At 45.1% G+C, this 20,607-nt stretch overlaps 1 long non-coding RNA gene across 1 annotated transcript in view; it reads right to left on the bottom strand.

The window, feature by feature from the left end:
- LOC144145589 (uncharacterized) overlaps window positions 1-3,986 on the bottom strand; it is a 69,564-nt gene extending 65,578 nt beyond the window's left edge. The window contains exon 1 of the long non-coding RNA XR_013317530.1: window positions 3,765-3,986. This is a non-coding gene — a long non-coding RNA (uncharacterized LOC144145589). The remainder of the gene's footprint in view (window positions 1-3,764) is intronic.
- Window positions 3,987-20,607: the final 16,621 nt, after the last annotated feature.

The following is a 20,607-nucleotide window of genomic DNA, read 5'->3' on the forward strand; positions in this document are numbered from 1 at the left end:
GCAATAGGGAATGTTGCGTGGTGAGAACAGACAAGAGCTAACACACCGCGAGAACTTTTCCAACAACACTTCGCTACTACTTCTGCTTCATCTCATACACGACCCCCGCTCTAGCGACTCGCCGCCCACATGGTCGTCTATGTTTCTTCGTACCCAAAATTGGCGGGAGAGTTGCAGCCATAGATGCAGTTTGCGGAAAACATTCCACCACGGTACTTTTTGGCGATTACGGTAATGATTTGAGGCCCCCCTTTTGTATTGGGACATCGGTTGTCAGCAATCAACTTGCCTGTTTTACTCCACTTATTTGGCCTACCCTTAAATATTCTACAGAATTTGCCTGCCCCCATCTCCTCTTGTTTTTTCCTCCCCCCATTGTTCTAAATTCTCATCCGTTTCATTACTCCTCCCACATCCTCCTGTCTTCCATACGTTTCTTTCACCCCCACCACTGCCGCCTGTTCATCACCTCTATAGCCCCGAAGTTTAGACTCCCCTTCACAACAAATCCCATCCTCCGTCAACATTGTTTCGCCTATTGCCATAGAAAACTAACCTTCCCGGTTAATAGTTTTTCTGTCCTATAAAACTCCAGGGATTTTTTTCACCCATTCTCTGTGTGCCTATTTCGTCATCGCTACTGCCGTTACATGCTTTTTACTCTCTTGTATACCCCACTTTCCTGTACCGGATTTCCATGCCATTTGGTTAGCTATCTGGTCCTCCGTCTCCACTGGGTGTCCATGCTCCGCATATCCAGGTACTTAAATACTCTCGCGTACAATTTTTCGTCCTCCATGTCACGAAGACCATTCAGATATTTTATCTTGATCTGCGCCTGACATACCTCAAAGAATGATCAGCGCATATTTTTATGTGCTACTTAGTTTGTAGTTTTAACGTCCTGTGAATTACCCCCACGCCCGCTTGCATCTCCTGTTTCATTTTCTGAACCAAATTCTTGAAAGTCGATCCTGGTACCATAACCCCTTTCAGACTACCCGCATACCATTTCGTATTTGCTGTAACCCCACAGTGCCCTACGTTTCATTATAGCGGCATTCCATTTCCATTTAGTCTTAAGGTGAGCCTCATGTGTATGCATCTAATCTGCGCCGTCGTTAAGCCATACTCCCAAATGCTTCTAATATTTCCACCGTAGTATTATGCATTTTCAGCGGATGCCAATAAGAGCTCCCTGCCATCGTCAAAGACCATGATCCCCGATTTTTCTCTCCTAAAATAAACCCATAGGTGCGTCGCGTTTCCATTACACATATCCATCAGGCCGTGCGTGCCTATCCAGCTGCCAGCTATCAACAGTATTTCATCTGTATACATTATTCCAGGAAATCCTTCTTCCTCCACCCATCCGTTTACCACGTTTAGTAAGTCAAATCCCAGCCTACTGATTGATTGATTGTAGGGTTTAACGCGCCGGCGCAACGCAGGCGATGAGGCGCGCAGTAGTGGAGGGCTCCGGATTAATTTTGACCACCTGGGGATCTTTAACGTGCGCCAAAATCTCGTGCACACGAACGTTTTTGCTTTTCGCCTCCATCACAAAAGCGGCCGCGGCGGACGGGAATCGAACCCGGGACCTCGCGCTCAGCAGCGCAACGCCTTAGCCACTAAGCCACCGCGGCGGGTGAATCCCAGCCTACTACCGTCTACATTCGTTCTAAACCCACCATGGAGATTGAACAGCAGTGGAGAAAGAGGACAACTTTATTCCAAACCCTTTTAGGTGGGCCCAGACCTATTGTATATTACCCCATCCCTCATTTATTCCACCTAGTTCACCCGGAATAGTTCCCTGAGTAAGTTAGGAAATTCTTCGTCCTTCCAGATTTTTCACAGCAGCTCGGGTCCATGTTCTTGGGTAGAGGATAGACTCTGGTAGCATTCCGGATGACAGCCGGGATGTCTCGTTCTTCTTGCTTGCCGGGGCTACGAATGGTGGACGCCGTTTCCATACCGAGTCGGGCAAGGATGGATCTTCCCGTCTTCGATCCTTTGAGGCGCTCGATCTGGGCTACTTGCTGGACTTCCATGATTTCCTCCAAGGTATTATAGATTCCGAGCTCGATGAGCTTTTCGGTGTTTGCGATGTCGAGAACACCGATGGCTGCCTTGTATGACTTTCTTACGGCAGCGTTCAGTCGGTTACGCTCTTGAAGTAGCCAGTTGTGGAAGGCCGCGGCGTAAGCAACGTGACTTATTGCAAATGATTGGATCAACCTGAGTAGGCTGGCCTCTCTCATGCCGGATTTTCTGTTTGCCACTCGCTTGATAAGCTGCCTGGCAGCCGTGACCTTGCCAACCAGGCGGGTAACCGCGTCGTTGTTTCTGCGATTCCTTTCAATCAGGAAGCCCAGCACTCTGATTTTAGTCACCTCCGGGATCGTTTGCCCGTTGCTGGTCCGTAATTTGATGGTACTCTCTTGCCGGAGTCTTGACATTGGCGGGATGATTAGTAGCTCCGATTTGCTCGGGGAGTAAACCAGACCCGTGCCTTGTAGCTGTTCTTCTATGGCGTCCACCGCTACCTGCAGGGAGGATTCAATGTGGCCATCGCATCCACCCGGCACCCATAGCGTGATGTCGTCCGCATAAATGGTGTGGCGGACCTCGGGTATTGATTCCAGTCGTCTTGCCACTCCATTCATGACTACATTGAAGAGCAGTGGTGATATCACCGATCCTTGAGGGGTACCCACACTTCCTAGTTTCCGTTCATCCATGGTAAGGTCTCCTGCTTGAATATGTGCTGTGCGCACCGAGAGGAAGTCGCGCACGTAGTTGTACGTACGCTCCCCCATCCGCAGGGCGATGATCTGGGAAAGGATGACAGAGTGTTTCACCTTATCAAAAGCGCTCTGTAAGTCCAATCCCACTATGGCTTGGTTGTCCCTTGTTCTGTTGTCAATGACTTCCGCCTTGATCTGTAACATGGCGTCCTGTGTGCTTAATTTGCTTCGAAATCCGATCATCGAATGGGGGTAAAGGTCTTTCTCTTCCAAGTATGCTTGCCATCGAATCATGAGGACGTGCTCAAGCACTTTCCCTACGCACGATGTCAAGGAAATTGGCCGTAGGTTCTCGATACCTGGGGGCTTGCCTGGTTTGGGTATCAGTATCGTTTTTGCTATACTATAGATATCCTCTAGTCATCTTACATAATGCTCATCTACCCCCTGGTTCCGTAGTGCCTGAATGACTGCTAGGGTTTCGACCGAGTCTAATGCTTTCTCATAATCTATGAAGGCTATATATAGGGGTTCAGTATACTCAGCGCACTTCTCTATCACCTGATTGATCGTGTGAATATGGTCCATTGTTGAATAACCTTTACGGAACCCTGCTTGTTCTTTAGGTTGACTGAAATCTAAGGTTGCAGAGATTCGGTTAGCGATTACCTTGGTAAATACCTTGTAGACGACTGACAGTAAGCTGATCGGCCTGTAATTTTTCAAGTCCTTCATGTCGCCTTTCTTATGGATTAGGATGATGTTCACGTTCTTCCAAGATTCCGGTACCATTGCGGTCATTAGGCATTGCGTATACGTATGTAGGGAGCGCAAAAGTTGTTCGCTATCCACCTGAGTACCAGTATTTGAGATAGCTGCGGGCATCTAACGTTTTTAGTTGAATTATTAAAGATCGACAGGCTGTGGAAAGTAAACATACTTTACATTGATGTTTTTCATTGACGTTTTTCATTGACGAACATCAGGATTTAAATGTATGCAATTTTTACCTACTTGAAATCCGTCCGAGGTGCTGGTAAGGTTGTGGGAGGACGTCAAGCTTGCACTCGTGGCGCGAAAGTAAATATTCGTTGCATAGAAGGACAAAATCAATTTTAACATGGCTTTAGCTGGCGCGCATTGCATGTCGAGCGCAGAACAGCAGAAATATCCCCAATTATATTCGAATGGAAAAACGAAGAAACTATTATGCTTTCGTGTGCTTATTATGCTTTCTTCGTGCAAAAATAAAATCTGCTATGTCGTCCCGTTACTCACAGCAAACTTCAATATCACCAGCCGTTAAGGTCTGGATAAATGGCCTTTCACACTCGCCAAAATGTTCTGAGCGGAGACGCTGCGAAAACGACATCTGCCGTCGTATGAATACTGTAAAAATAGGCTATGTCAGTTTGCGAAGAATGACATTTTACGTCTAAATGTGTCGGCTGTCACTAATATTTTGATATTTTTGGTGGTTCAAATACCACAAGGATTCTTTCAAAGAAGCTGCCTAATTACCTCAAAAACCTACTCCTCTATTGGTTTGCGAACCTAGAAATCGTTGTGTGTGTCGCTAATATATAATGTCCCAGTTCTTTTTCACACAGGCATATATAGTCGACCGTGTTAATTGTCGCTCTTGAGAACCCTCACTACCTGCAGTATACCGGCTGTGTTCTCTCTTTTAATATAAAGCAATACTTCTCATCATTTCGGTAACGTATGCGTACGTCTGAAACGTGCCAAATAAGCAAGCGCCATGTTTTTGTCAAAAGGTCGTCGTATGGCGTTTCTATACGCCTGCATATATATGATAGAAGAAATGCGGAAAATTGTGAGACCAACAGTAACAAGGCACCATGCAGCGCACTGGGGTGTCCCCTTATTGAACAAAAGTTTGCGGCGCGGAAAGCAACTCTTTGTTCTTCATTCTTTTTTCGCACTGTAAAGTTTTGTACAGTGAAGTACAAACTCTCACAAAGTTTCCAATTATTAAGTTTTCTTTTCGTCCATATTGTCCTCACTGTGAATTTTATTCTATCATAGCAAAAGCAAATCAGCCCCATTGATTACTTTCAAGCTCATACATCGTACGATGTTTACAATGTCCGTGGCCGTAACGATCGCCTTTATTATAAACGTTCTTGGTCGTGGCAATCGTGGCGCTTGATTGTCAGAAATACATGCAGGGTGTCACAGCTATAATTCACCAAGATTTTAAGACAGAGCGTTTGCGTTACACGAAGAAGATCGGTAGCATAAAGCTTCTAGTATAGTCGAATAGCGGTTAGTATTTTTTTCGTATTGTGATGTCATTAATTCTTTGTAATTAAATATGTCTCTCGAGAAGTATTGTCTTAATCAATAAAGTGTCGATGAGACACTTGTTGGTTCCCACTATAGGGATCTAACTGCGGTAGTTTCTTCGACGAACTAATTGCGTACTTATTTATTTTGACTGATATATAAACCCCACAAAATATAAAAAAAATACCACATGACGGCGCTCTTGCCCACATCGAAAAGCTGTGCCCTCGAACAGGCTACCTCCGATTCAGCCAGAATGACACGAAGAAAAGAAAGAAGGAAGAAATCGGGACCGAGTTTGTGCCTTATCTCTCATACGCGCCCTACGAAACCTGTTCTAGCTGCCCCTTTCATGCCATTATGACGATGATGAACGGTCTATCTGGGCGTGCAACTGAAAAATCAGTTGCTTTTCAATTAGCCATCTGCGGGCGCTGGTTTATGAGGCGCGGTCACGTGGTATTTTTCATATTTCGCCGGATTTCTTCATCAGGTAGAATAAATGAGTACTCAATTAGCTCGTCGCTGAAAATTCATGTTTCATATAACTTGTGGGTACCTACAAGTGCATAATTGACACTTTATTGATTAGGACAGTAGTTATAAAGTTCGAAAATAATTACATATAATTAACTCTAATGAAAAATTACTGTGCGCTACGCTACTGTTCTGGAAAGATAACGCACTAGGTTTTTTTGAGCAACGTGATTGCTCTATTTTAATTTTAACGTTTTGGTGCAAAGTAGGTGGGGCACCCTGTATATTCGGTAAACAAAAGCTTCTACACCGAGTTGCGTGATTGCCCGATATGCATATATTACGAAAAAAGGGCCACATAGTGCGGTGAAAAAGAGAAAAATCAGGCCGACACAGAGAAAAAGAACAGGGTTAACGTTTGCATCGGCCAGGGATGGCTTTACCCAGAGTTAAGCAGTGAGGACACTGTTTCAAACGGGCAAAAGCGTGTGGTCCTGTTTTATCTTTGGAATTTTTACACCATGAGTGCCGGGAATGCGAGGAAATGTACTAGGAGTTTATTTCTTATTAGTGCATTTAGGACGCGGCAAGAAAGAAAATGGATCATTCAAAGAGAAAGCGAGCGTGTGTTGCATAGAAATGGCTCCATAAATGGCTGATTGCAAAGAGAAAATTAACACACACGTTTAATTCGAAAAACGAAGAATTTTGAGTCTCGATGTAAATAAACCCTCGTCTCAGAAATTTGAGTGAAGGGCGCATCTGATCGAACTAGTTTGTGTTTCATTTTTCATTTGTTACGCAGAAAAAAAAGGTGTAGCACTCTGATAGAATGTTTTTATTTATTTTATTTATTTATTTTTAGATACTGGAATCTCGTAACGACATCTTTATTTATTTGTAGATACTGCGATCTCCTAAACGGCTAACACGTCAATTCGATCGCTGTTGGCTTCGTAGATGTCCTTTCAAGGTTTCTGAGCAATGAAATGCACAGCATGTGACGCGCCACACTTTTTGTGCTGCGTCCCAGGCGAGCATTCTGCGTTGAGCCCAAGACGGCTTTCTCGTCACGAAGTGGACAAAACTGAGAATTCCGACCCAGGCCAGCTGTCACGTGGCCCGATGAGCTTGGAACCATAGGGTGCAGGTTACCAAAGCCCATCAATAGCTAAGGTTGCGCCAACTCCTCCCTGCTTTTCCGCCGCTCTCATTATTTCTGCTTTCTTGTCATCCGCGGCGCCCCGCGCCCTGTTAAGTGCGCGACGGCGCCTGTTGACCCCTCCAGAGCAGATGCCCTCGCGACGGTATGGGCTGCTCGCTGCAGACACGTTTTTTTGCAGTTTGATGTTTTTTTTTTGTGCTACCCAAACGCTGTTAGGTGGCATTTATAGGGTTCTAGAGCCGCGTTTAACCTACACACTCCAAGTGAGTCCCTGTTCATCAACATTTTTTCGTCAGCAAGGAGATATTTGTGCGGGGTTTACGTCGCTCGCGCGTACGCATGGCATGGTGTTTGCTTACGTGTGTGTCGGGAAAGCGAAAGGATCTTGAACGCGAAAGGATCGAACGGGAACATTGCAAATTACTTTGGTACGGTAATTCAGTTCTTGCATTCGCGTGATTGAGTTGTGGTCGTGCAATCCGTGCACCGAGGTCTTGCGCATGTCGGTGCACTATCGAACGCGTCATTAGCAAATGTCGTAGTTCAAGCGCTGTGCTGGCTTTCTTGCGTTCTCGTTTCTTGCACTGGTTGCAAACATTAGGCGGCGCTCAGTCGGCGCGCGGCATTTACTACCGACGCACATCCACCCTTAATTGCGTGAGTTTCCAGTGCTTTTACATTTTTGTAGGATATGTTTATCACGCTTTCATCGTTATAAGTTGCTGTGCAAAGATTTAAAAAAGGAAAGGTTAAAGTTCTCGCGTCTCATCACTGGCTTCGGCTATGACGGCTGCATTTCCATGGCTGTATGTCGGCTGTACGACGGCTGCATGCAAGGACGGCAGTGCGTCCGTGGCGAGGCAATGTTCGTGCGAAAGGCGTTAGTGATTACGTAGAGCAGACAGTCGCCGTTCAGTCAGGCATATCTGGAAAACTGTGGCACAAAGGACAACAAAGGACAAACATTCTGTCAGAGTGCTACATCTTTTTTTGTGTGTAACAAATGAAAAATGAAACACAAACTAGTTCGATCAGATGCGCCCTTCACTCAAATTCCTGAGACGTGGGTTTATTTAACATCCAGACTCAAAATTATTTCTTTTTCTAATTAAACGTGTGTGTTAATTTTTTCTTTGCAATCATCCATTTTAGTAGCCCTTTCTATGCTACACACGCTCGCTTTCTCTTTGAATGATCCATTTTCTTTCTTGCCGCGTCCTAAATGCAATAAGAGGAAATAAACTCCTAGTACATTTCCTCGCATTCCCGGCACTAATGGTGTAAAAATTCCAAAGGTAAAACAGGACCACAGGCTTTTGCCCGTGTCAAGCAGTGTCCTCACTGCTTCACTCGGGGAAAGGCCATCCTTGGCCGATGCAAACATTAACCTTGTTGTTTTGGTCTGTGTCGGCCTATTTTTTCTCTTTTTCACCGCACTATGTGGCACTTTTTTCGAAATATATGCACATCGGGCAATCACGCAACTTGGTGTAGAAGCTTTTGTTTACGGAATATACAGGGTGTCCCACCTACTTTGCACCAAAAATTTAAAATAGAGCAATGACGTTGCTAAAAAAAACCTAGTGCGTAATGTTTCCAGAACAGTAGCGTAGCGCACAGTAATTTTTCATTAATGAGAGTTAATTACATGTAATTATTTTCGAACTCTAGAACTACTGTCCTAATCAATAAAGTGTCAATTAGGTACTTGTTAAGGAATGCTTAAATGGCCAGCTTACAATTAGCTGTACTGGCCAGTTTTATAAGAAAAATTTCGGATGACATCTACCTTAAGGTCTTAAGATGTATGAAGCGCGAGCGTCACTGCGGAGTCGAGGAAGCGTTCTGGAACGGAGTTGCTGCATTTACCGTTTATGCTTTCCGAATACTGAAGTGCAGTGACTAGATCAAGGTTAGCCACAATGGTTTTAATCACCGCGGCACAGAAACTCAGAGGATATCTAAGCTTGCATGGCTTAAGATATTGGCATGAAAATTTGGGGCTGCAGCGTGTTGTTTAGTTCGAGAGAAAACGACAGTGTCAAAGTTTAAAAGTATTTGTCGTTGTGGCCTGACTGTGAGTTTCTCTCGACAGACAGAGAGAGAGAGATAGAAAGAGAAAGTCTTGTCTGAGTAAGATTATTTGAAAATTTGGGAAGTATACCTTATTGGATGAACCAGGATTTTAGGGCACCAGAATCAGCTAACGCTAATCATCACGTGACAAGCTGGGCAGGGCAGCCTGTCCTGTGTCGATATAAGTTCGATATGCAATGTTTGAGTTGTTCACCCCTGACCATACCTTTAATTGTGACAAGGTATCGTAACATGGAGGGAGTGTTAAGTCAATGTAGGTGATTGCCTACCAAACGTCTTCGTTCATCTCCAATCGTGGATATATGTGTTGAATGTATCCTAAACAGAGTTTGCGATTCTTAAGCGATGAGATGCCCGCGTGGCCCGGCGAAGATTGGTGTTCCTAGGCGTAGGATGAGGAGACGTCGCCCATTTTTTTCGGTCATGGGAGCGCGTTAGTCGTGATCAACAGGGAGCATGGTATGCGAGTTTGAGTTTACCTGTATCGGCTGCGTCGCTCCCTTCCAGAGCTGTCCTCGTGTGTTAATCTAATGAGCTTTTATGATTGTGGATTGCAGAATCATTCTCAACTGTTTACGTACTCTGGTGTAGCAAAGACGATAATGGCCGGTGATTGAGAGTGTGCAATGATGTCTTAGCACGTATTTTGTAGTTCTGCTCGGAGAATCGCAAAGAGCATTCGATTCCCCAGTGTAGGAAGGTGATGCAATTACAGCGATTCCAAGAGTAGTCCGCTGCGACAATGGTTGCCTTCGTACTTCAGAACGTTCCCGCGTCGGCGTATACTGTTGATTTCATGGTTCTGCAACTTTCCTAAAACAATAATCCTTGCTTGTCCCCTGTCCTCGCGTAGGCTTGGATTTATATTTATCAGTAAGGCCGGAGGGCGGGGGGGGGGGGGGGATCGTTGACATATACATCGTGGCGAACAGCCTTTTTTTCTAGAGATGTGCCTATGTTTTGTTCCGTTTTCTCAAGCGCTCCTTTTGTGCTAGGAGAGTGACCTCTCTGATTGCTTCAAAGGTATTACAAGACACAATTTAAAGGCCCTTGCGGTGATTGTGAATTCAGCAACGATTAGGGCTGCCCTATATGCTACCCTGGTGATGGTGTGTATGTGCGGGTAGTTTCTGGTAATGTGGGCTTTACGATGCGCGGCTCATGATTACTGCCTGCAGAAGTTTAATTATTTGTACTTACCCTGTACGGCGCTTTACAATGTGGGCTAAATGGTGAAATAGTTTCTGTATTTTGGTAATTGTGAGATTGGCTCTGCCGGCGCTGTGTAAGTTAAGCCATGCCTATGATTCTTATTTCACTTCTTGCGGGGATCACCTGCTTGCCTATTTTTAATGTTTTTTTTAATTGGCCACGTGCCGCCAATCACCGTTTCCAAGACAGAGCTTGCGGCGGTGACACGGCCGCGGAAAGTTTAAAGTTATTTCAAAATTCGTGCAATTAGATGTCATATATACTCGATTTTGCGTCGTTTTGGGACACATTTTAGTTCGTTTCTGGTTATAATGTAGGCTTTGCTTGGTTTTGAAAGCCCGGCGTTACTTTTCTGCTCCCTTTTTAAGCTTGGTTACACAATGTTGGCACCGGCATCGTTTTAGGTCGTCCGAGAGGCGCTTTGGCGGTGGCGTGAATTGCGGGCGCCATAGAGTTTATTAGGAAAACTTTTTAGGGAGAAAACAGGGGAAACTGCACCTGCGAATCCATGTAATCGTGGGGGATTAAGGGAGACCCCCGCTTTTAGCTTGGGTTTGGCGTGACAATTGGATTCTTCGCGGGGTTTTGGGATTTGCTTTCTTCATTATGCATCAACACGTCTGCGAGCTACGAGGAAGCCAAAATCCTCCCTGTTCTGTGATGGCCATGTTCGGTGAAAAAGCAGGCTTTGCGTGATCATACCTGACTTTGGTCACGCGGCAGTCCAAGGACGTATGACTGAGCGGGCAATATGATTCCGCGAAAGTTGTAGCTGATGGAAAAAAGAAACAAAACATACTCCGACGAAGAAAAGATAGGACAGACACGGGCGCCTCACTCTAAACTTTTTTTCCTCCCATATACTCCCTAGAGGTTCTTTGTCGCCTGTCCTCTAGTGGTCCTCCTTGTAGGAGTTTTTTTACTACACGGAACAGGGAGGTTATGTTTACCTCCTCAAAACAGGGCGTTTTTAGGTTATAGAAAGGAGGTATTTAGGGAGTGTTAAGAAATGTTCGGGAGAATTTAAGGAGGTCAAAATGGAGTATTCTTTACTTCCTGAAGGGCGTTTTTAAGTGATGTTTATGGAATTTTTAGGCGGTTGAATAGGAGCCTATTATGGCTCCCTTTGGAAGTACTTATGTTAGTTTAGGGGCGTTTTTAGGAGGTTCAAGGGAAGCATTTACTTCTTTTGAATAGAGTTTGACGAAAGCTTGGGGAGTTTTGTAGGCCTTCAGAAAGGAGGTTTTCAAGGCCACAAGGGAGAATTTCTAGTTCCCTGCGGGAGTACTGATTTCACACGGTTTTTCTCGATTTCAGGTTTATTTCAAACGAACTTTCGCAGACAAGTTAACATGGTACATGGTGTACACAAGGAGGTTCCGAAATAAATACTTATGGCAACCTCATATTGGAAATCACAAATGGTACATTGCTAAATAACACGCCAGTTAGGAATTGAAGACAGCAATACGATGCTGGTTGAACAAACCGTAGAAACAATATTAATACAAGAACTGGAAATACGCGAAAAACAAAGATAGGCACAAACACAACCGCATGCTAAGGGAAATCATTATAGAATACTAGCGGATCGAGAACCCGTCAGTACTTATCAGAACTTATCAGTACGCATCAGCGCTCAGTACACAGTGAAAAAAAATGGTTGCAGTGGTTTACAACAACAACAAAAAAATTCAGTAGGTGGTGAAATGAGCGAGAGCTGTGTGATAGTTGAACAAATTGTAGAAACAATATTAATACAAGAACTAGAAATACTTGAAAAACAGATAGGCACAAACACAACCGCTTGGTAAGTTAAATCATTATATAATACTAGAGGATCGAGAACGCGTCAGAATTTATCAGAACTTATCAGTACGCATCAGTACTAAGTACACAAAGTGAAGAAAAAATGGTTGCAGTGGTTTACAACAAAACAATTTTTCAATTTGTGGTGAAATGAGCGAGAGCTGTGCAACGCTTTGACATTGAAAGGTAACAAGCATTTTGTAGGTGGGAAAGGCACAAGAAATAAATGATGTAGGAGACAGACTGCAGTGAGATGGCTATGGATAAATGAGTAATACAAAGAACGAAAAATATGCTGCGGAAAATACCAGTGCGTTTTGATAAAGAACAAATGCGCCAAGAAAAGTGACCGAGTCTGACGGGTTAATTGCAATGATATAGAACAGAATGGGTGGTATCGCGACAGCTTCTTTAGAGTGAGAACAAAAAGCCATGAAATTCGTGTTTTTCGGATAATTTTTAGTTGATTCATTTCGCACCAGTTGCCAATATTATTTAGATAATTGTTTCAAGTTAAATTAGTTTGTTAATATTATTGCTTCACTGAAAGATAGCTGTAATATCAGCATACCGAACGGCCCATCTAATATCCCCTTTTCAGTAAAAAAAGAAAAAAAGAAAAAGTCACAAATATAATACGGAATTCTTTTTGACTACTATCCAATGATTACAGGATTAAAAACAATTATTAGTGAGCGATATTGATGCGATAAAAGTTAATTAGTTCTAAATCCTTCACACGTGGTTTCGTGCTGGCAAGGTCCAAAAAGGCATGTTCCACAAACGTTAGAGCTCTGTGTGCCTTCTTGGGATATTGAATGTTGAAAACCCAGAACGATGCAAACAGACTACACAGTCCTCCCAGTAAAGATGATGCAGTCAGGACACACTGGCCATCGATGTGGAGGCTAACTTCCCCGTTCACGGAATGCAGGCAGGGAGTCAGAGGAACATCTGCCTGAAAAAGCAAAAAAGAAAAAAAATGCCCCACACGTAAAATTCAAAACAGACACTATGGTTAAATGAACTTAATAATTCAGTACAGTAATAAAATTGTAAGGCCAGGTTCCCTGAGAATTCCAGTACCTAAATTGGGAATGCAAAGGCTTCATAAAACCAAGTGCCAGTACATTAACCATCGTGGCTTTTGCAGCAATAAAAAAGATATTACTTCTTCACAATATACTCGAGCACAACTTTAAATGACAGTGAATATAAAATGCAAGTCTCTGTAGGTTGATAGATTAGTTTTTGTTTTGACTGAAAAACCCTTTGGTATTGCATGATTTTGTTAACTGCTGTTTCTTGCTTTAAGATGCCTGCTTGCATCTATTCAAGTGAGTGGGCACACAGTTAAAGATGCAAACCTTTACACTGCCTCTCCCCTACCATGGTGGCTATCTTTCACAGAAAAAGTGCAACTTTTGCTAGCTGGACGGCTGTTGCAAGTCGTGGCAATACTCACTTCTGCTGGAGGGGCCAACTTGGTTTCCGAATGCAGCCTTGCCTTGTACAGCACAGCCTATCCTGCCTTAAGATCTCTGAAGTCATTCAACTTGATCATGTATCAGGATCTGCAGAAGAAAATCGTGTCAGCAAATAATGAATTCATGCCGGACAGGCACCCACTGTTTCAGTTATATTTGCAGATACCTCCACCTATTTCCCTCCTGGTGTTACATCCAAAGCTAATTTGTTACGGCTTGTCTCATCAAGTATGGTCATCTGTCATAACACAGCTAGTCATACAGGAAAGTCCTTCACTGGGTCAGAAAACACTTTCTTTTTTAGTAGTGATAAACTAGGCGACTCAGTCATCCGTATTCTGACACCTTAATGTTCTGTGTCACCGAGCTGACAAGCATGATTGGTGCATAAGGTCATTTGTAGCCGCAACCGTTACTACAGCCTTGTTAGCTAACGTATACCTCGTTCATGGCACCAAATTATTTGTGATTGCATGGCAACAAAAAAAAACAGCTGAAATGGAAACGCTATTCTCGCAAACTTACCAACGCTGCATGCCACACACACCTGCCTTAGTTAATTTACCGTGATTGTAGAAGTTTCCGTCACGCAAAACCACAGTGCACTTTTTGGAGCTGCAAGCTCCGTGTCAAAATCGAGTGTCAGATGAACCGAGTAATTTTTGTGTATGGTCTTACTATTGATTATGACAAAGTTATTAGCAACAAAAGAGTGTGTGCATTGTTCTTCTAAAAAATGATATCCTTTTTTATGCCCGGCAGACTTGTGTCATGCTACGGCAAACTCGGTTCTCTTCCATAAGGGCATGAATTTGTGTTTTTAATTACGTGGCCTTAGCTGGCGACTGACGGGCCCCTATTGTATACAGACCCCTCATTATCATCCGAAAGGGAATAAAAACATTTCGGTTTCCAACCACGTCGCCGTCGTGGTCCACTCTATATGCATTTAATCGTTCGATAGGCTCATAGCATCTTTTACGCATGTCACCGTTTCCTTATAGGGTGCGCTGTTAGATGTGAAGAGTCGACTCAAGCGAGCAAACAACCCCACCGAATCTACAGGGCACAGTTTTCGAAGGGGGTGGCAGTCTGATCTGCGGCTTTCGCCGACCAGAGCGCTAAGAATGAGTCAGAGCCTTGAACGAAAACAACACAAAGACTTATATTTGGACAGGCAAGCCATCAGGAGCGTTAACAAATAGATATTACAAAGTAGAGCAGTTAACTAAAAAGAACACGAGCAGTTCGATACATATGAGAGACAGAGTCCCACAATATTCACCGACCGGGCCCGACGATGCACCGCTGTCGGAGGCGATTCGGCTACCTGAGTAACCGTCACGTTGCTTTGAAACGACGCCGCGCGCGACAAACGATTTCATCTCGAATGCCCTGTTACAAACCGGCCTACAAAAGAATGCGAATGCATACCCCAAAAGCCACAAACAAGTAAAATAAAACGATTGTGCGCTTTTTTCTTTGCCCGTGCGTGTACGTGCTGTGTGCGGCACGGGTACTTCGCAGTTAACCCTATCCAAACGTTTGACAAACGCATCGACTGATGACAGACCACTTACCAGCGAGCTGTGCACAGCTGTCGCCGTATCCAAATGCTGTTAGCGGCCGTTCCTCGTGTGACAGGGGCACATAAAAACCTTTCCACCAAATGGCACTACTAGTCCTTCTCAAATAAGAAAAAACGATGGCCCAAGGCGAGGCTTGAAGCTCCGGCCGCACCGAGTCACCGGCCGCGCTGCGTTGATAGCACGGAGGTTGTTTACATCCGGGCAGCAAGTCATGCCGCCAGGGCAAGTTGAGTCGCTGCAGTCGGGTGCGTTGGCGCGCTGGCACGAGAATTTCAATCGTCTATATATGCGCAAGCAAGCGAAGCAGACGAGCATTGCAATTGTTTGCAACGGCGAGAACTGTCTCTTTGTTATCAGCAGAGTTTGACAACACCTATCGCCAAAATAAACAGATTGAAACAACACGGCCGCGCTGTCTGCCTGTGATCGCGCTGGCTGAAGCATCTATAGGGACCGGGCAGCTGGACGGGTGGCGCCACCACTCGGCGCTCCCCTCGTCAGTGGAATGAGCCGGTGCATTGGTCTACACAGCATCCCGTTGTTTTTGTCGTGTTTGCTTCGGTGCTTTGTATGTTTCGGTGGCGTTGTGAGCAGACATGTGAGATGAAACGAAGTCTAAACAGATGTGTTGGGTTCTTTGATGCAGTAATGTCTACGTAAACTTGTCGGACGCGTCTAAAGTTGGGTATCGGCTGCAATGGCATGAGCGCTTTTTGCAGCGATCTGCGCTTGGCTCCACCCGTTCTGAGTACGAATAAAAGTAACATTATTAGTATTATTTTCTTCTTAAATGCACTCACGGCTACGCAAACTTATTGGATGTTTGTAAGGTTGGGGAAGGGCTACATTGACACGAGTGCTTTTTGCAGCGCTCTGCGCCTGGCTCCGCGCGATCTGAGCAGGAATAAAACTATTAGCAATATTAGAATTCATTTCTACCACTTTAAATTATCTTCACTGGTTTCAATGACTACGGTTTCCACGCCAGCCTTAGCGCTGGGACACCTCGATACGTGTGCTTTAACTAGAAAGGCACCTGCATACGAGTTGGATTACCGTGTAGCCGTAGAAATGTTGCGGTAGTTTACACTTTCTGAAACCGTGAGCTTTGTACCTTCGGTTTTGGTGAGCGACACTGTGAGAGCATGGGAGCCTGAAAGCCGAAGTGGAAATCCCACGTTTGTGGTGGTCATTTTATCAAGAGCCAAAGTTATTCACCAACTCAACAGCCCGAGCTACAAACCAACCCTCCTCCCCTTACCATTTTACCCCCTGCGTAGAATAAAGGCTGGCACCGATAGTTAAAAAATGTGGCAGTGTTAACGTCAGCCGGTGTTTTTTAATGCTTAAGTATTATTTACAGAGTACCTAAAGAATTCGTGTAATGTCTGGTGAAGACACCAAAAACGCGCGATTAGTTGCCTCAAATATGGGTGCATGAGCCCGAGTCCTCCACCACGGACACATTTGGAAAAAGTTTAGAAAACGTTTGGAAAAAGTTGGAAAAAGTTTAGATTTGGAGAGGGGGCATGGAAGTTCAAAATTAAACAGCAAAATCATCTAGCCCTCCGTCTAGTGATCATGATAGTTCAACACAAAGCTTTCTTCGTGCGAAATCGAATGGGAAATGTCAAAGTCAAAGACGCTGCGATCAAAAGACCAAACTGCGTGCTGGTCAAATTCGAAGCTCAGTTAGTCAAAGTTCAAACCCATAAGGCAACCAAGGAAACCCGTATACGATAGAGCTTTGCGATAAACCACCATCGTCGTTAGACGGAGGTGTGCATGATTTTTCAAGCGTAGGTGGCAGCTTGTAAACCGACCGCAGCATTCAGTTGTGAAGCTGAGTACAGGCTTCGGGCACCCTCCTGTCTTGCGTCCTTCAGCCACGCAGGAATTGGTTTTTGAAAAACCATTTATCAACTATAGCTAGCAACCATTGCAATTCTTGTAAAGCAATGCTTCTCCACGACGAGCAATAACGTTCTACTATCATGCGGTATTTATTCCATCAACGATTCCCGATGACTGTAGAAAGAACATTTCTGTGAAATTAAACTCGTTTCAGCCGTAGGTAATGAAGATACGGAAACGCCGTCCGTCACAATTTCTGTTTTCAGGTAAATCTTCGAAGACACCCTCCAACTTTGTCTTTCGCTTGTGCACGACGTCGGCGCCGTTTCGTCATCAACTGCCAAAGGACACCGCCGCAGCTATCCTAGATTGGTTGCACACACCGGCTTTGCGGGAGCATTTAGCGGCAATATACTCCTCGATTCGCGAAAACTGCATACAGGCATGAAAAAATTGCATGAAGCAACGAACTTTCACTTCCAGCTTGACCTCCAGCTTGGCGCATTGAGCGTCGTCTGCTATTTGTAATTACTGAGTATGGCGTAAATAACACACACGGCATGCCTCGTAAACGTCACATCCACACTCGAGATTTACCCATCTGAAAAATGCACGTGTGGTTACGGTCGCTTTCCAAGCCGCACCGCAGAAAAACGACAGAAAGCCATGCACAACTACGCTGCGCTGACCGCCACCGGCATTCCACTGACGAGCGGTTCGCCACGGGCGGCGCTGTTCGCTGAAACGACGGTGGTGCCATACAACGGCCGCCCGGTCCCTATACGGGTATACGTACGGTATCGGGTTTGTAGCTGCATGCAGCCGTCGCGTCCTGCTTACTCGTTCTAATTAGCATTAGGCCACGGTTGAAGTGCTGATACATGGAAACAACAGAAGACTAATATGGCGACCGCCCGCTTGAGATGATTATCCCAGATGGGGAGTTTATTTTGGACGTGGTAGTATACAAGGAACCAAACGCCATCTCACAAATGGTGTTACGTCGTTCTACATCCTCCCTTTTGCCACACGGATGGGCAACGGTACTACCATGGAGGTTCGTCCACTTTTTTAGACCATGCCTAGGGAGTACATTTTTTGCTATAAGTACTTTTCAGGGCACATTACTTGATTGAAACTCCATTTCCGGCTAGTTTGCGTTTACAGTGCTGTACCCGTCTTATGTTGTCATCGTCCACGACTTTTTAACGCCGGGTTTTCTTTTTATTCAGGTATAAACCAAATCGCTCAGCAACAAGTTTTGTTAAACTGTAGCTGACAGTCGGTGCACCGGTTCTCGAAGGCGATGTTTTCACTAGGCACGCTCATAAACATTTCCAAGCTCTTCAAACAACTATTTATTTGAAATAGTGGTAAACGGGCACTAAAACGTTTCAATTCAAGCCAATGACAAAAAAAAGGCGAGTGCATGATGTAATGGCGGCCCGTGACGACACAGACGGGCTTGATATGAGACGCATAGACGCTCGGGCCAGATTCCTCTCCATTGTATATTGTGAGAAACTCTATGGCGGCCACTGCTGGCGATCGGGCTTGCTCAGCAGCGAACTTTCATGCGCAAGCGCGATGCCTGCTCGTATCGCGTATGTTTTCTTCTGCCTCGGCCGTAGTATCGTTGTCCTCGTTTCCACATTCTGATTGTCACTGCTCGGCATTCTATATTCCGGCGAGCCCTCATATCTGGCTGCCCCAGTTGTAGCTTCCTGGGGTGCTAATACAGAAGGCCCGAGTTTGAGCGAAACTCCGGCAAGGCGGAGCTGTGGTGATAATAATAAGCTCATTATAATATTTCGGGGCAGGGTTAAAACGCATGAAAAATGCGATTCATGCTATTTGCTGATTATTGAGGCGACATAATCGGTCCAGGGCAGCGCGTACCAAGGATGCGCCACTAGGGCGTGGGACATCTTTCAGTGCTTTATCTTGCTCCACTGATGCACTGGTGGCTACTGCGGGCACGCAAAGCCAATTACTTCATTTTATTGTACTTTTACTTTATTAATCGGTATTTCACTGCAAAGTAAATTTTATTGTTTATTTCATGCGTTCATATGACCTATATGTTTCGAATTTTTCGTCCTATAAGAAGTAGTTTCTGCCATTGGGAGCACACAGTGCAATCACGTGACTATGGCCGACTGGTAAAAAAAGAAAGCCGGTGATGAAAGCGCGCCACATTCAAAACAGTTGCTACTCGTATTACGTTATCGAAACCCTCCGGTTTTCGACACAAAATTTCCTCGGTGCGGTCCAGTCTGTTTACGTACTTTTGAGGCGAAACCCTGGTGAGAAGTATTAGCAAATTCTTTTTTAATTTATTGTACTTGCGCCTTTTTCCTCGCTTTCGCTTCTTTTTATTTTGGCACTAATTACTTTCAACGGCTTTTTTTTTTTCGGCTGCTGCGTGTTTGCGTCAGTTTCTTCGCTTTCATTTGTTCGTCTTAGTGTGCAAGCAGACTGGAACACTCCACAGCCTCCCTAGAATCGGGGTTCTGCGAGGGTGGTGTGCACCTGTCCTACTCCCGTGGCATCACGTTCAGGCTTCACGCTGCACGCACTATCCTGCAGGTGTTACTGTTCGATTCCACAGTGTTACGAATTTTGCGAACCGGGCACGTTAGTTCTTCAAAGTTCCAAATTCCGGGCCCATCCACCAAGTGGCCATGTGTTACGAAGGAGGGAATAGCAACAAAGGAAAAAAAAAACTTTTCAGGGTTGTTTGTATTATGTCATTTTGCTGTTCACCGCTCTTGTTCGAAGAAGCTCTCCAAAGTCGTTTTTTTTTTTTTTTCGTAGAGTTCAATCCCTCACAACCCTCTCTTTCTTCGCGCCCTTACCACTCCTGCTTACGCTCCCTCTGGCGTCACGCGGTTGTTTCAATTCTTGGCTCTCCCTTTTACTCGCTTTCCATGTTCTGCTTCCTACCTCATGACAGTGGCACCGCACAAAACCCGTTGAAAGGTGTTAAGATCGCCTCGCACAATAGGCACGCAGCGTTCATTGTATTGTAGAGAGGATAATGAAAAGATGCAACAGGCCATCAAGTTATCGGGGTATTTGCCATCACAGCCTCGACCATGTGGAAGAGGAAGGCAGGATTATGTCCAATCCAGACACGGACATATGCGCTCAAAATTCCTATTTCGTTTAAAAGACCTGTCGGGGCTGCAATATGCGTGCTACGGAGACCATAAATATTAACCACGCCGCAGCAGCGGCCACCACGGGCGTCCCGAGTTCAACTCGGCCGTGCAAAACCATACCCGAGTTTCCTCTGAGTTCTAATGTCAGTCAAACACATCCAGCCCCTTCGAGGACGCGGCGTAACAACCGAAGCCCCACCCACCCATGGCGTCCGCTTTGAGGGGGCGTAGTGTTGTAGCCACTAAGTCGTCACTTCATGCCCCCTAGCAGCGACAAGAACTTAGCACAAAACAAAAATGAAGTCCCCACGCCACCGTCAGCTATCCTGTGTCACAGTTGCGAGGGTGTTCGGTCCGAACTGAAGTACAAGCCGACAGGAGAGGCGAAAACGACACGATTTTCCCATGGGCGCCTTCTTCATACACCGTGAAGACATAGTCGATGACTAATGACACAACTTCAAGGCCTAAAACGCACTCGCCAATTTACAAACACGCTCTTCAATTGACCGGAACGATTTTTGATAAGCGCCCGCCGTGCACACTTAAGCGAGCCGTAAACCATCGCCTCCTGTATTTTTACAGGAGGCGATGATGTAAACAAAAGCCATATTTGATGGTCGGGAGCAGGGCGCTTTCCATTCGCTATAGTGGACCTGCTTGATTACTTGGTTTGCGCTTGCGCAGAGCTTT

The sequence above is a fragment of the Haemaphysalis longicornis genome, unplaced genomic scaffold (assembly GCF_048455015.1).
Source record: "Haemaphysalis longicornis isolate Haplotype H1 unplaced genomic scaffold, Haemaphysalis longicornis Haplotype H1 scaffold_7, whole genome shotgun sequence".
NCBI lineage: Eukaryota > Metazoa > Arthropoda > Arachnida > Ixodida > Ixodidae > Haemaphysalis > Haemaphysalis longicornis.